The sequence below is a fragment of the Pectinophora gossypiella genome, chromosome 5 (genome assembly GCF_024362695.1).
Source record: "Pectinophora gossypiella chromosome 5, ilPecGoss1.1, whole genome shotgun sequence".
NCBI lineage: Eukaryota > Metazoa > Arthropoda > Insecta > Lepidoptera > Gelechiidae > Pectinophora > Pectinophora gossypiella.
The window spans coordinates 2,084,854-2,098,957 of NC_065408.1; the positions used below are offsets into that span (position 1 = coordinate 2,084,854).

Below are 14,104 nucleotides of genomic sequence, written 5' to 3' on the forward strand. Positions count from 1 at the left end.
CTTGGTTTGAAGCCAATTGGAATGAACGTACGATAGGCTGCAAAAGTCCAATCAGTTTCTTGCCAAGTAATAAATTAACTGGTTGCACTTAAGACCAGAGGTTACATGGCGTTTCTGTAATAGACCAAAAACACCTATAAAAACATAAATTTTATAATACGTACAATTAATGGTTCATAATTTCACCACCGTTTACAAATAATTCGTTAGGCTCAGTGACTAAACTTTTGCTCTTTGATTGTACATAACAATGCTATCTGCGGCAAACCTACAATATGTCACGTTAAAAAAAAGATTGTACATAACAAGCTTTTCGTTTCAGGTAAAAGAACAAACCAATGGTACGATTACTCAGATATTAAGGCCAAATGATTTGTCTCCTGAGATGGCTTTGATATTGGTCAACGCTGTACATTTCAAGGTTTGGTCTTTGGAATATTATTAATAGACTACTTAAACCACGTCCAATTTTTACGATTGCTAGGTACCCCAGTGCTAGGACTATTTACAGGAAAAACTCCTTCCTTGTGAGAGTAACTACTCAATCGACTCTGCAGTGATGACAGCATTAATGTATTTAACTCTAGTTTATATACAATCAAAAACATCTTATATCGATATTTACCAATAGCAACTAATTTTATATTGGCAATCTCATTTCATTATTTATTTTTGTAAGTATATCTAACTCTCTTTTGATGTAAATTGGGTCTATACATATGTGGAAGCTTGTAATTAGCCTCATTCTAGCTTATGTTTGTACGTATTTATTTAAGGTTTCGTGCTGTTAGCTTTCCTTCATAAATAAATAACATAAAAAAATAAAATATTTGGCTCTTGGTTATCTTGATTGGTAATTGTTGATTTTGAAGCGGATTTTATACTCAAATGGAAAAATATCTTTATTCTTTAGGTAACACAGTTACATTTCTAATGGTAAATAAAACGGCCTCCGTGGTCTAGTGTTTGAGCGTTGGACTCATGATTCGGAGGACATATCACAAAAATCACTTTGTGATCCCTAGTTTGGTTAGGACATTACAGGCTGATCGCCTGATTGTCCGAAAGTAAGGTGATCTGTGCTAAGGAAGACACGTTAAGTCGTTGCGCGTTGGTCCCGGTTACTACTTACTGATGTAATATGTAATCGTTACATGAGCCATGTCGGGGGCTTTGGCGGATCAGTAATAACCCTGACACCAGGGTTGATGAGGTTGGTATTCCACACAATAAGAAGAAGAAGAATGGTAAATAACATAAATATATTTTCGTCGAACGTCTCATCCGCCTAAAACTATTGCAGCCTCTTATAATATCAACCCCTCATAAGTTTTTAACAAGGAAATTTGCAAGGAAATTATGAACTTCTAGTAAAAGATTTACATACTTACAGTTTTTATGATTTTTATATATGTAACAAGTAATAGTAATTAAATATATGAACCAACGAAAACACGAACTTTAAAATTAGAATATAGCTGCGATTAAATACATTAGTCCGTAATTCAATTAATTTTTAATAATAAATTTACGTCCTTAAAATGTTGGAGATACCAATTTAATGGTAACACAGTAGTAACACATACGCCATCAATGGACTAGCAATGGCGACTTGTCATATTGAGCATTACCTGGGGCCTGTTTAATAAAACTTACAATTGTAAATTACAATGACAATTTGATGTACATTGCGGAGTGTGTGATCACAAATATTTTGCAGTTTCAAATTAGCTACGCAATGAACATCAAATTGTCATTGTAATTTACAATTGTAAGTTTTATTAAACAGGCCCCTGGTTTTCTTTTACCATGCAACGGATTATACAACTTCATACAAGTACCTGAATGCAGCTTGCAAGCCGCTTCAGTGCCTCCTATTGGTCTTTCGTATCTCCTATCATATTCAAATCTCTTAAGAATGAAAGATAATATTTATAACAATCCATGCTGTTTATGATTCCGAGAGTATCGTAGAAATAGGTTACCTGAATCTTTATTTTTTCAGCAAGATGTGTTTGGTTTCTCTGCCCAGCGTAATTGGGATTAATAGCATCAATCTATCTTCTATTATCAGGGTAGTTGGCTACACCCTTTCGAGAAGGTGAAACCAATGACATTCCATGGGGCGGAGGGAAAACGGGTGCTTCCCATGATGCAAATTACAGAGGAATATTTTTACGGCCATAGTAAAGAGCTGGACGCAAAGGTATGTTCGACTTAGTGTCGATTCTAGTTTGACAAGAGTAACTGTAAAAATAGTGCTGTTCTTTACTTATTTGGCGGAGAGGGTGTGCTGCCGCCAAAGGATGTTTTCTTGGTACCGAACTGAGCATAGTACCCCGCTAGCCACAAGTTGGTAGTGTGACTAGGGATCGACGATCTAACGGTGTTGCTGTGTAAACTTCGATATCGCGTTTCACGATTGCTTGAAGACTGCATTATTGAATGTGGCGCCATCTGTTGCATGTGGGCGGAACTAGGTGGCCAACTAGTTGGGTCCGCCACATTTATAATCATCATCTCCCTTAACATTCGGTTTTTAACAGAAGCGACTGCCTGTCTTGCCTTCCAACCCGCGAAGGGAAAACCAGTCCAGTACAGGTTAGGTCACATACCCCTGGAAATGCATTTCTCGGGAATGTGGGTTTCTTTACAATGTTGTTTTTGTGGGTTTCTTCACGAAGAAATGTCAAATAGCAATATTGCTTTTTTAGATAAATTGGATAGTTTCCTAGGTCAAAAATAAATGATGAAATAATTAGTAATCAGAAATTAAATATAGTCAGATCTAAAGGTGACAAAAAACGTTTTCTTTTTTCCGTTTAACTTATTTAAGTAAGTGCGCAAAGCCAACAAAATATGACGAAAGGCAATATTTATTTTTCGTCGAATTACTTCGATTCGGTCTTTTTAACGCCTCGGGTGTAATTTTAAGCATGTATGTATGATTTCAGGCAATAGAAATACCGTACAACGAATCTAAAGTAACGTTTCTAGTTGTCCTCCCAAATTCTCGGGCTGGATTATCTCTACTGCTAAAGGAGTTAAGATTAGCACCTAAACTACTGAACACTATCAAAATGGAGAAGCAGAATGTTAAACTATCGTTGCCAGAGTTCAAAATAGAGACTGAAATTGATTTAAAAAGCGTATATAGAAAGGTAAGCGATAAACGAAACAAAACGATGAAGTCTTTGATGAGTTTGGAGGAAGCAGGAGAAGTGTGTCAGGATCGAAGCAAATGGACTTAGTCTTTACTTACCTCCATGGTAAATAGGCGTGGGTTTATTTATGTATGTATATAATGGATAAAATAAAACATAAGTAAGTATATAATATATACAAATTAGGACTGGCAAGTACAATGAACAGGATAGAGTAGTAGATAAGCAGTGCAAAATTTCCTTTTTAATGTGGTTTGTGACATTTAAGGAACAGTCAAACTCAAAAACTTAAAAAGTATATTATTTATTCAGTTGGTAACATATTAACAGTTTAAATCGTAAGTTTTTACATAAGTATATTTTTTGACGAACGTCTCATCCGCCTAACTACTGCAGCTTCTCACAACCTATATAGTCGCGGAAAAGGAGCTGCAAGAAAAACCTCGGAATAAGGCCCTAGACGTTCTTGATAAAGAAGTATTTTATTCATCTGCGCCATGATCCCATTGGAGTCAGATTTTTTTTCGATTAAATTAAAAGTTACAAAATATTGTTCTTACAGATTGGCCTGAAGGAAATTTTCGCCGGAGGGACAGGTTTCGATCATATTGCTATCAATGAAAAACTGGTGGTAGACCGTGGGAGGCAAACAGCCCTCATTGAAGTGACTGCTGTGGGTACATTGGCCAGCGCTGCTTCTGGTGGGTTCAATACATAAACACATAAAGTCACGCCAATTATCCCTACTGGGGTGACCAGAGCCGTAAATCATGAAAAAGGCAATCTCCCTCCTCACTCATTCACTTGCACCTTTGAATGTGATTTTTCAAAAAGACGTTTATATGGTGGTTTTAACTATAAAAACACGAAACGAAAGAAACGTGGACTAAGAAAACAATATACTCGTACAGGGCGTTACTGACACCGTAACTAATACTGAGGGGCATGATTCAGACTATGATCCTGAGTTGATATCAAGTGGAATTTCCTGTCAGAAAATTCATGAAAATTTTAGTGTATTTTTAAATTATTTTCAGTTCCATACTTTTGCGACGGAAAATTCCACTTGATATAAACACAAAATGTTTTTGTTACAATCTCACTAACATTCTGTATAAAGCAAAGGTTAGTGGTAGAGCTGACAGTGGAAAACCTAGAAGGACTTACATTGACCAAATTGGAGATAACCTTAGGAAAGGTTTAGTAAGATCTACTATAGACCGGCGTGCGTGTATGAAACGATTGATGAATGTGGAGGAATCAAGGGAATTATGTCAGGATCGAAGCAAATGGAATTCCATAGTTTCTGTTTACCCCGGTGGGAAATAGGCGTGAGTCTATGTTTATATGTATGTTTAACTATGAAGCGACGATGTCGTCGTCTTTAAACAAATATATTATATTATCTGACGTTTTTATCATAATATTCTCCTATTTTTGTTTTAGCGGTAAATGTAATGACGCTGTCAAACATTCAACTAGTGCATTTTAAAGCTGATCATCCGTTTTTGTTCTTCATCATGGCTCAGAGGCAACAAATTTTTGCCGGTATATTTACAGCCGTTTAAGGGTCAGCACCTCATCACACTTTCCTATATTTCTATCCTTTTCTGTTACTCAAAACCGTCACTTGTTAGAGTGAGAGAGAGCGACCGCACGCGACGGTAACGATGTAACGATAGCGTGCGTAAGCGCGGTAAACATCTGAGTAACAGAAAAGTATAGAAGCATAGGGAAGTCCTATGTTGTTCAACCCTTATTAAATTGATACCTACATTTTTACCTACCCACATTACGAACCAACCGAGCAAATTAACACCTTTTATGACTTCTAAAATGACAATAATTTTCTTTCTCATCAGAGTTTATAATTGTGATTTGTACAAATAAAATAATAAAATATATTTAAGTGTTTTATTAAAAACAAGCATTCTGTCCGACTTCGGTTTTCGTGCGTTTTTTCCATCCCCTTTTCAGTCTCTTTGGGAGCGAATTCCGGGATGAAAACTATCCTGCTCTCAAACTGTCTGCGAACCAAACTCTATCTAAATCACCACCCTAGTTTATCTCTTTTCATAGTCTATTGAAATCCTAATGTGGATACGATAAACCGTTTAGTACCTATACATTTTTTTATTATTTTAAGCGGATGATGTGACTCTTAGAACATAAAACCTACCATCTGTTGATAAACGTATCCTCTGCAAATAAATGAGTGATTGACAGCTGTTACGGAGAGAAAATTAAATCGAAAGTCTGACTCGGCCTGGATTTGAAGCTCTTGCCAAAGGACGAGAGTGTTTCATGACACCACCGGGTCCTCATCCTGTCCATGCGAAGTTTTGTTAGCGTCAAAATGGCGGGACCTATTGCTGCATATTGTTAGGTAGTCATCATCATCATTATCAGCCCATTAGCGTCCCCACTGCTGGGGCACGGGCCTTCCCTATGGATAGATAGGGAGATCGGGCCTTAAACCATCACGCGGGCCCAGTGCGGATTGATGGTTATTAACGACTGCTAATGCAGCCGGGACCAACGGCTTAACGTGCCTTCCGAAGCACGGAGGAGCTCGAGATGAAAACATTTTTTTTGTGGTCACCCATCCTATGACCGGCCTTTGCGAAAGTTGCTTTACTTCAACAATCGCAGACTGAGCGCGTTAACCGCTGCGCCACCGAGCTCATCAAAGTACTAGTACCCGTTCAGAACTATTTGGTACCTAAACTAAAAAATCTAGTACCTTTCTCATTCAAAAGATATCCACGTTAAACTGTGGTCGGCACAGTCCAGTTGTCGACTTTTACGATGTATTCGATCTGATAATCAGCTAAACGCATACCATGTTTCAGCGATTTACATTATCTTATTTCAACAGAGAAGCTTTAATATGTTGCGTACTTTATGTTAATTACGCTAATATATATATAATGCATGTCAAGATGTTGTCTACTACTATACATAAAGTCTAGGTCAGTAGAATTAGTGAATTTCAATATACTTAGATAATGGTGCTAATTCCTGTAAATACCATCTAATTTTATTTTAAGTTATATCCGTCATTTTCTTATCCGCCGAAAAGGAAAGGGACGGGTAATCGACAAGCATAAAATTTATGGAACACACGTCAATTTTAAGCACAAATCTAAACCAACCGTCTAAAAATTTTACGTCCGTCAATAACCCGACACAGTTAAGTAGACAGCACGTCAAACGGATTGCATACCAGCGACGTACCTTTTGATTCGCCCGGGTTATTCATTCATTTACTCATTCTTCCTAAAATTAAGAGCTGTGAATCATCCGTCCCTTTCCTTTTCGACGGATATGAAAATGACGGATATAACTTAAAATAAAATTAGGCGGTGTCTGCAGGAATCGGGGCCTATGTTCTACAATATTGTTCTAAGTAATCTGTTCTAACGCTACGGAGCTTTCTTTTGTTGTTCAAATATTTAGTGTATTTCATAAATTATTGAAATAAATCTACAAGAGTCTGGACTCTTGTCTTTAAATGAAACCGTCGGTTGCTTTTTTGGAGAATCGTGGAAAGACAAAACACCCTCGTAATAATCGGGGTGGGCAGATAAGTCACCAGAAGACAGCTTGCAGAGTCGTGATCCATAAAGTGCCGTCATTTTTTTATCCCGAAAAGGAAAGGGACGGGTAATTTGTAGAACACCTGCCAATTTAGGCAGAAATCTAAAAACAACCCTATCATTTTTTTTACGTAGACGCATAACCCAACAGAATTAAGTTGACAGCACAAGTCAAACGTGTTACACGTGTTGAACGTGATAACGATAACCAGCGAATGCATATTTGATTTTGCATATTGCACGACTTGATTATTGGGGTTTTGCAACAGGTAATTCGGCTGGTAGATACTCTAAGATGACCAGGAATTTCCTTATCATTATCTTTCTATCGTAATCCCGTTTTTCACAGGATCCGCTTACCTAACCTGAACATTTTGACAGGTCCGGATTTTTACAGAAGCGACAGCCTGTTTGACTTTCCAACCCGCGAAGGGAAAATCATTAACTGAGGTCTGCGATTCAAACCTGCGACTTCAAAGTGAGAGACAAGCGTTCTACCAACTGGGTTACCACGGCTCCAATCCTGGAATTTCCTGACATTATTCTCAATTTGATCGAGATATATTATTATTTGCCTGGGCCTTCTGACTCTACCACACCATTCGCCTTGTTATAGAGCTTAAACTATTTGTTAATTAAAATTAATCCATATTTCAGGAACTCACTGTTTTATAATACTTTAGAACAAGGTGTGATTAAATATTATGTTCTTACTATACTATTGATTTAGGTAGATAATTAGGTATGTATTTATCCAATTTCTTATGTTTATTCTCTACTGGGTCCTTCTTGCAAAGAATCTCACTGGCACGCTCTTGTACAAGGGTCACTGAGAGTTTATTGTTTATTGTTGTGTATTCTTTTATACTTTTTTAATACCTAGTGTTCTTTTTTATTTTTTAAATATTGTTAATTTAGTTGTAAGATATTCTTATGATTTTTAAATTTTGTCTATGGTATTTTAACTTAAATGTTCCAAATTCAAATTTAAAACTTCTTGTTTTATTTAGCTTGTAGTACACTATTTTGGCTTCTGTTTCTTCCATTCTCATGAAAATCTTCATAATTACATACTCGCTGGTTGGTAGGTAATCTAATCTGACCATTCTTCAAAATATTCTGAACTCGGCCGCAGTATATTCTCCTAGGTCTTCCTGTCCGGGCAGTGGTTTATTCATCAAAGTTCTTTATAGAACGTCTGTTTGAACTCTAGTAATTTTAAAAAGAAACATTATGTTAATGACGCGAAGTATAAATCAAGCGTGTAATCGTGGAATTTAGCGATTAATTGAATTCTGTTTTGAGATGGACACTATCCAATGTCTGATTGATTAGTTTTTAGATACAAGAACATGTATTATTGAAGAAGAAGAGTGCGTAATCTGTATTTGTTTGACTCGCTTTTGTTGACTGATAACATATTTCGTTTTTTATGTGATACAAAATCTGAATACTAATAAAATGAAACGATTTTATATTCGTAAGTATTAATTTGTAATAAGGAACTTGAAGAATTTCGAAGATAAATGTGACTAATTCAACGGTCTTTTTGTCCTCTAATTGTCCCCTATCTTGAAAAGCACCTATTTTGGGTGAATACACTTGTTCGAAATTTGTCCGGCCAAGTAGCAAGCCACATACCACAGAAATCATACAAGCCACGTTAAAAAGAAATGTTTGACGGCTGAAGTTGACCGTATAAACATAGAGTGAATATCGTCATGTACCATCGAGTGATTGTGATCAAATGCCAACAGGATGATTTCTCCCGACTAGAGGTCATTGCCCATTTGGGGGAGGCCTATGCCCAGCAGTGGGCGTCGTACGGCTGATGATGATGAGGTCATTGCGCACTAACTTTTATATGCGCAAATATCAAATTGCAATATTGTTTTCCATACGAATTACTCCAATGGGGCCTTTTTGAACGCCTGTAGAATACCATTAATGCTTGAATATGCTTCTCCACCAACCCGCAATGGAGCAGCGTGGTGGAGTATGCTCCATACCCCCTCCGGTTTATTGAGGAGACGCCTGTGTCCAGCAATGGGACGTAAATAGGCTATTTATGTTATGTTATAATGCTTGCTTAAAATTGTTTTCCAGATATATTTATACTTCTGGTCTTGTCACTAGTAAATTGCCAAAGGAAGAGAAAACATTCAGAGTCTTCAGAGTCAGAAGACTCGTCATCCTTTGGCAGTTCTGAAAGTTCAGATTATTCGGAAGAAACAGACTCTTCAAGTGGAACCAACAACGAATACGGATATGCCAATGAAAAACTTAGGAAAATAGATTTCCAAAGCGACTTCGTGAAAGAATTTGTCTTTGTAAGTATGATATTTTCTATTCTATCCTCATTTCACATTCTTCTTCTATCGTGTGGGTTATTCTTATAATAGACTAGCGACCCGCCTTGGCTTCGCTCGGGTGCAATGCTGAGGAAAAAATAAAATTATTTACGACATCACATTAAGAACCTCGAAAATACCAATATTTCTCCTCTATTTAATAGATGTTATTATACATATAAACCTTCCTCTTGAATCACTCTATCTATTAAAAAACCGCATCATAATCCGTTGCGTAGTTTTAAAAGTTTTAAGCGTACATAGGGATATAGGGACAGAAAAAGCGGCTTATTTTTATACTTTGTAGTGATAAAAAAAATTGCCAAAATCTGTACTTCGCACACCACATACATACACATCCTCACACACCTAGATACACAGGAACTAGCTTGACCAAATTCAATTTATCGTAATAATTTCCATAAGTAGCTCTATTTCATATTGCTAAATTATATTAAAATAATGGTAATCGTATTAGAACACCACTCAACTCATGAATATGAAAATGAAAAGGTGTTAGGGTTATTATTGATCCGCCAAAGGCCCCTGACATTTCACGTCGACGTCATTTTAGTTATTTTAAATACTAAACTAATCCTTCACCTTTTTTTTGTTAAATTCTGCTTACCAATCCCGAAAAATGTAGACGCTTGTTTCTTTAGAGAATAGGTACAAGATTAATCCTAACACAGATTTATTTATTTCATTTTCAATACACAAAAATAATAAATAAATAATTAAAATATCTACTACCACCAGCAGACGTACGGAATCATGCTTTATCTCTGTACCACCATCTTTTAACGTGTAGGTTATGAGGTCGTTCACCAAAATCAGCAACCCTGGAATCAGGGCGTACCAACTTTAAAGCCGGATTATCCCATTCATGGCATAAGAAGACCAGATATGCTCAAAACTGACAGCTAGCATTTTCAAGGTTAGCCTAGCTGACGTCATCACACCCAACGTTGCCATTTCGTAAAAAATAAATTACTTACGTCCAATGTTTTTAATTTACTTTGCAAAGAATTTTGAACTTTTAGTAAAATATTTACGTACAGTTTTAATGTTTTTTATATTATGTGACAAGTAATAAAAGTAAATAAATACATTAGTCAGTAGTTCAATTGATTTTTCAATAATAAAATTGTCGTCCTTGGAATGTTGGAGATACCAATTTAATGGTAACACAGTGGTAACACTACGTCATGAATGGGCTAGCAATGGCGGCTTGTCATAGAATTGAGCATACCTGGTTTTCTTATACCATGATCCCACTGTTACTTTAATGATTGCTTAAGTGTGTTTGTCATGAAACACAGTTATTGTTAGTGTCATCCTGACACCAGGGTTGATGGGGTTAGTAATCACCTCACAACCCATACGATAGAAGAAGATGAAACACAGTAAACTCATGAATTGTATTGTTGCAGCCGCTTGTACCAACCTTAGGAAAAGATGCAGAAATCGCACGTCAGTTATTTTTGAAATGGTACGAAGTTAACAACCGTACCTTACGTCCGCGGACTGTATCACGGCTAAGGTTGAGAACCACTGTGGGTTCTACGGGTCGTACCATTATTGGTACTAATAGTACTACGGTTAAAAAAGCAACCGTTCGAAATTCAAAAACGACTACAATCGTGCGGCGGTATCGACTAGTAACGTTCAAGAATAAGAGCCAGAATTATAATCATGTATAAATAGTAAATAATAATTAGAATAATGAGAGTAGTGAGAGGTACATCCATCGCAAGATGAATTCTTTTTTCAATATTCTATAATTATAATATTTTCATTTTTCTTTTCCTCACTGCGGAAGATGGTTTATTACCTTCTCCCGTCTAAATGCTCTAATAAATATTTAACTACTTTTAAAATTAATGTAAATATTTAGTTATATAATGTAAAAATATAATTATTAGAATAATAATAAATCTTTTATTTCGGATACAGCCGTATCTGTGGTGGTAGTAGATATTATTACTGTTAGTACCCAATACAAAATTTAAACTCAAATTCCTACTAGGTAATAAATTAGTTATAATAGGGGCATTAATTTCATTTTCAACATCACAGTCGTGTCGATGTGTTGTTGTTTACTCTATGGTAATGTTTAGGATGATTTAATTACTGACTTTGAGTCTCTGCAATATGAAAGAGATTTGCTTGCGTATAAATAACCGCGTGAGACCATGTAGAAGCTAGACCAGAATTCACATCAGTTTTTTTTAAAACAGAGAGACTTTTTTAAATATTAGTAAACATATTTAACGGCCTCTGTGGTCCAGTGGTTGCACATTAGACTTATTATCCGGAGATACTTCGAGGTCGGAGTTTGAATCCCGGTGGGGACATATCACAAAAAATACAGGCTGATCACCTGATTGTCCAAAAAGTAAGATGATCCGTGCTTCGGAAGGCACGTTAATCCGTTGGTCCCGGTTACTACTTACGATGTAAGTCAGTAATCGTTACATGAGCCCCCTGGCTCCTAGCTCCTGGCCCCTGCCTTTGGCGGTTCAATAATAATAACCCTGACACCAGGGTTGATGAAGTTGGTTGTTCACCTCACAACCCACACGATAGAAGATTAGGTATTGTGATATGTGTGGTTTTCGGACACCATAGACACAGACAGACAGGTACATTACATTTAGGCAAAACAGGATCCACATAAAAATAAAAACAATCCAAAACCACCTTCCAGCTAACCTTGGACAGCCTGAGAGAAACTCAGTGGGCCGGTGTTATCACGCAATAAATGAGTTGATATCTATGAATTACAAGTAAACTAAATGTAAATTTTGTGTTTTGACGTTCAGTAAAAAGTAATTAATTCGATTAGTTGGAAACTAGCCTATTGTGTGTGCAATTTAGTGTTAGTATGGTATTATGTAACGTGATATTATTTTATTTTATTTATTTTGGACAACTTACAAGCTACACTGCACACGCAAAATTACAGACAATAAAAAAAAGATTAAGAGCTAGCTTAAAAGGTAGTCACAACATGCACAATCAAGTGAACAACGAAAACAAGATATAAACCGATTTAATCACCACAATTAAAAACAAAACAAACACATCTTATAAATAAAACACCTCCTCCAACACGTCACATCGAGGCAAGGTGCCCAACAGGCTGGCAGCATTACCCCTCTGAATCGCCAGACTAATTCTCTGACAGAAAGCCAGCATCCCCCGAAGCCCAGATATAAACTAAGTACTTAAATTAAAAAAAAATATATAAATAATTTAACAAAAAGCAGCCAGTGTATTATTTTTATATGCATTTAAGGGCATAGTTAGTAGTAGTGATGTTAATTTTGCCAAATTTATCATCAACAGCAAGCGTCATCACTTGATCCCTCCGCCAGTCTCGTATGTTCACCTTTTTCTGCACTCCTGCCGCTTGGTAAACTGGCATTTGGAGCTGACAAGGACACTCTTAAAGAACTGTTGAAAGCCGTTGGTGTGAGTAGCAAACGAGAGGTAATTGCTTCTTGTAAAAATACCTCATGATCTAGCCAGCCCACACGAATTGGGTAGTTTCCTAAGGCAAAGATAAATTATAAAATTCTGATTACTAAATAAAGACAGATCTAAAGGTGAAGAAAGAGAATTATTTTTCCATTTAACTTATTTTTAAATTTTAATAAGGAAAAATGTAATAATAGCTGCTTTTTCCTACAATTTTCTTAGTAATTTCGTGTTTTGACGTTTAATAAAAAGTAACTGATACAGCCTCCGTGGTCTAGTGGTTAGAGCGTTAGGCTCACGATCTGGAGGTCCGGGTTCGATTCCCGATGGGGACATTGTCGAAATCACTTTGTGAGACTGTCCTTTGTTTGGTAAGGACTTTTCAGGCTTGAATCACCTGATTGTCCGAAAAAGTAAGATGATTCCGTGCTTCGGAGGGCACGTTAAGCCGTTGGTCCCGGCTATTAGCCGTAAAAACACCTCCACCAACCCGCAGTGGAGCAGCGTGGTGGAGTATGCTCAATACCCCCTCCGGTTGATTGAAGGGAGGCCTGTGTCCAGCAGTGGGACGTATATAGGCTGTTTATGTTATGTAACTGATATGACTTTTTGTAAACTAGCCTATTATCGATTCAGGCGAGTCGACTACATAATTCCGGCATAAGTGTCAACTGGCATTCGTACCAGTTCTCATCTAAGCGATGAGTTACTACTTATAACCTTGTACGGTCACGAGCATTAATATGTATACACTTAGGTACCATGTCTCATCAACTTTTTTGACAAATTGAACTGTAAGTCTCACTAAATGTCAAAAATGTTAGTGCGACAGAGTCCTAAAGTGGGTACATTATATTGCTCATGACTGTACGATACGTTTGTAAGCTTATGATTAAATGTCAAATTTCAATATTGCTTTATTTAGATGAATTGTTTCGATGTGGCCTTCGATGAGAGCCCTCAGTACTCCCCATTGTCTGGCGATGTAGTAGTTAATGCCATTAGCGGGAAATCTACAACAAGTCATGGCAAAAAAGTACTTTTCTACATCATAATTACTTTTTCTCAGGTTAGCCAACGTTTCAAAGGCTACTTCTATAATTTGGAGCAACTCCAAGGTGTTACTTTATCAGTAGCATCACGTATATATTTGAACAAGGATTTGCAACTGCAGAAAGAATTTAAAGAAAAAACTAAAAAAGTGTTTAAATATAGCGTCGAACTAGTGGATACTAAAGATCCGTTGGCTGTTGTTAACGCTGTTAATTCTTGGGTAAGTATTAAGTCTTATCATCTTTTTATCGTATGGGTTGTGAGGAATACCAGCCTCATCGACCCTGGGGAATTATTCGGCCTAGGTGTGTTGCAGACTTCCAAAGGTTGTGTAAGTATGTAACTAGACTGTCAATTAAATTTGCAATTAGATACAAACATAAACTCACGCCTATTTCCCACCGAGGTAAGCAGAGACAATTGAATTCCATAAAAAAGTTAAAGTTAAATTAAT

The 14,104-nt window shown here is 36.7% G+C and overlaps 1 protein-coding gene across 1 annotated transcript in view; it reads right to left on the reverse strand.

Annotated features, from left to right (window-relative positions):
- The window catches only part of LOC126366622 (cardioacceleratory peptide receptor-like), a 478,107-nt gene that overhangs the window by 336,771 nt on the left and 127,232 nt on the right, over positions 1-14,104 (reverse strand). The gene's annotated exons all lie outside the window — the stretch shown is intronic.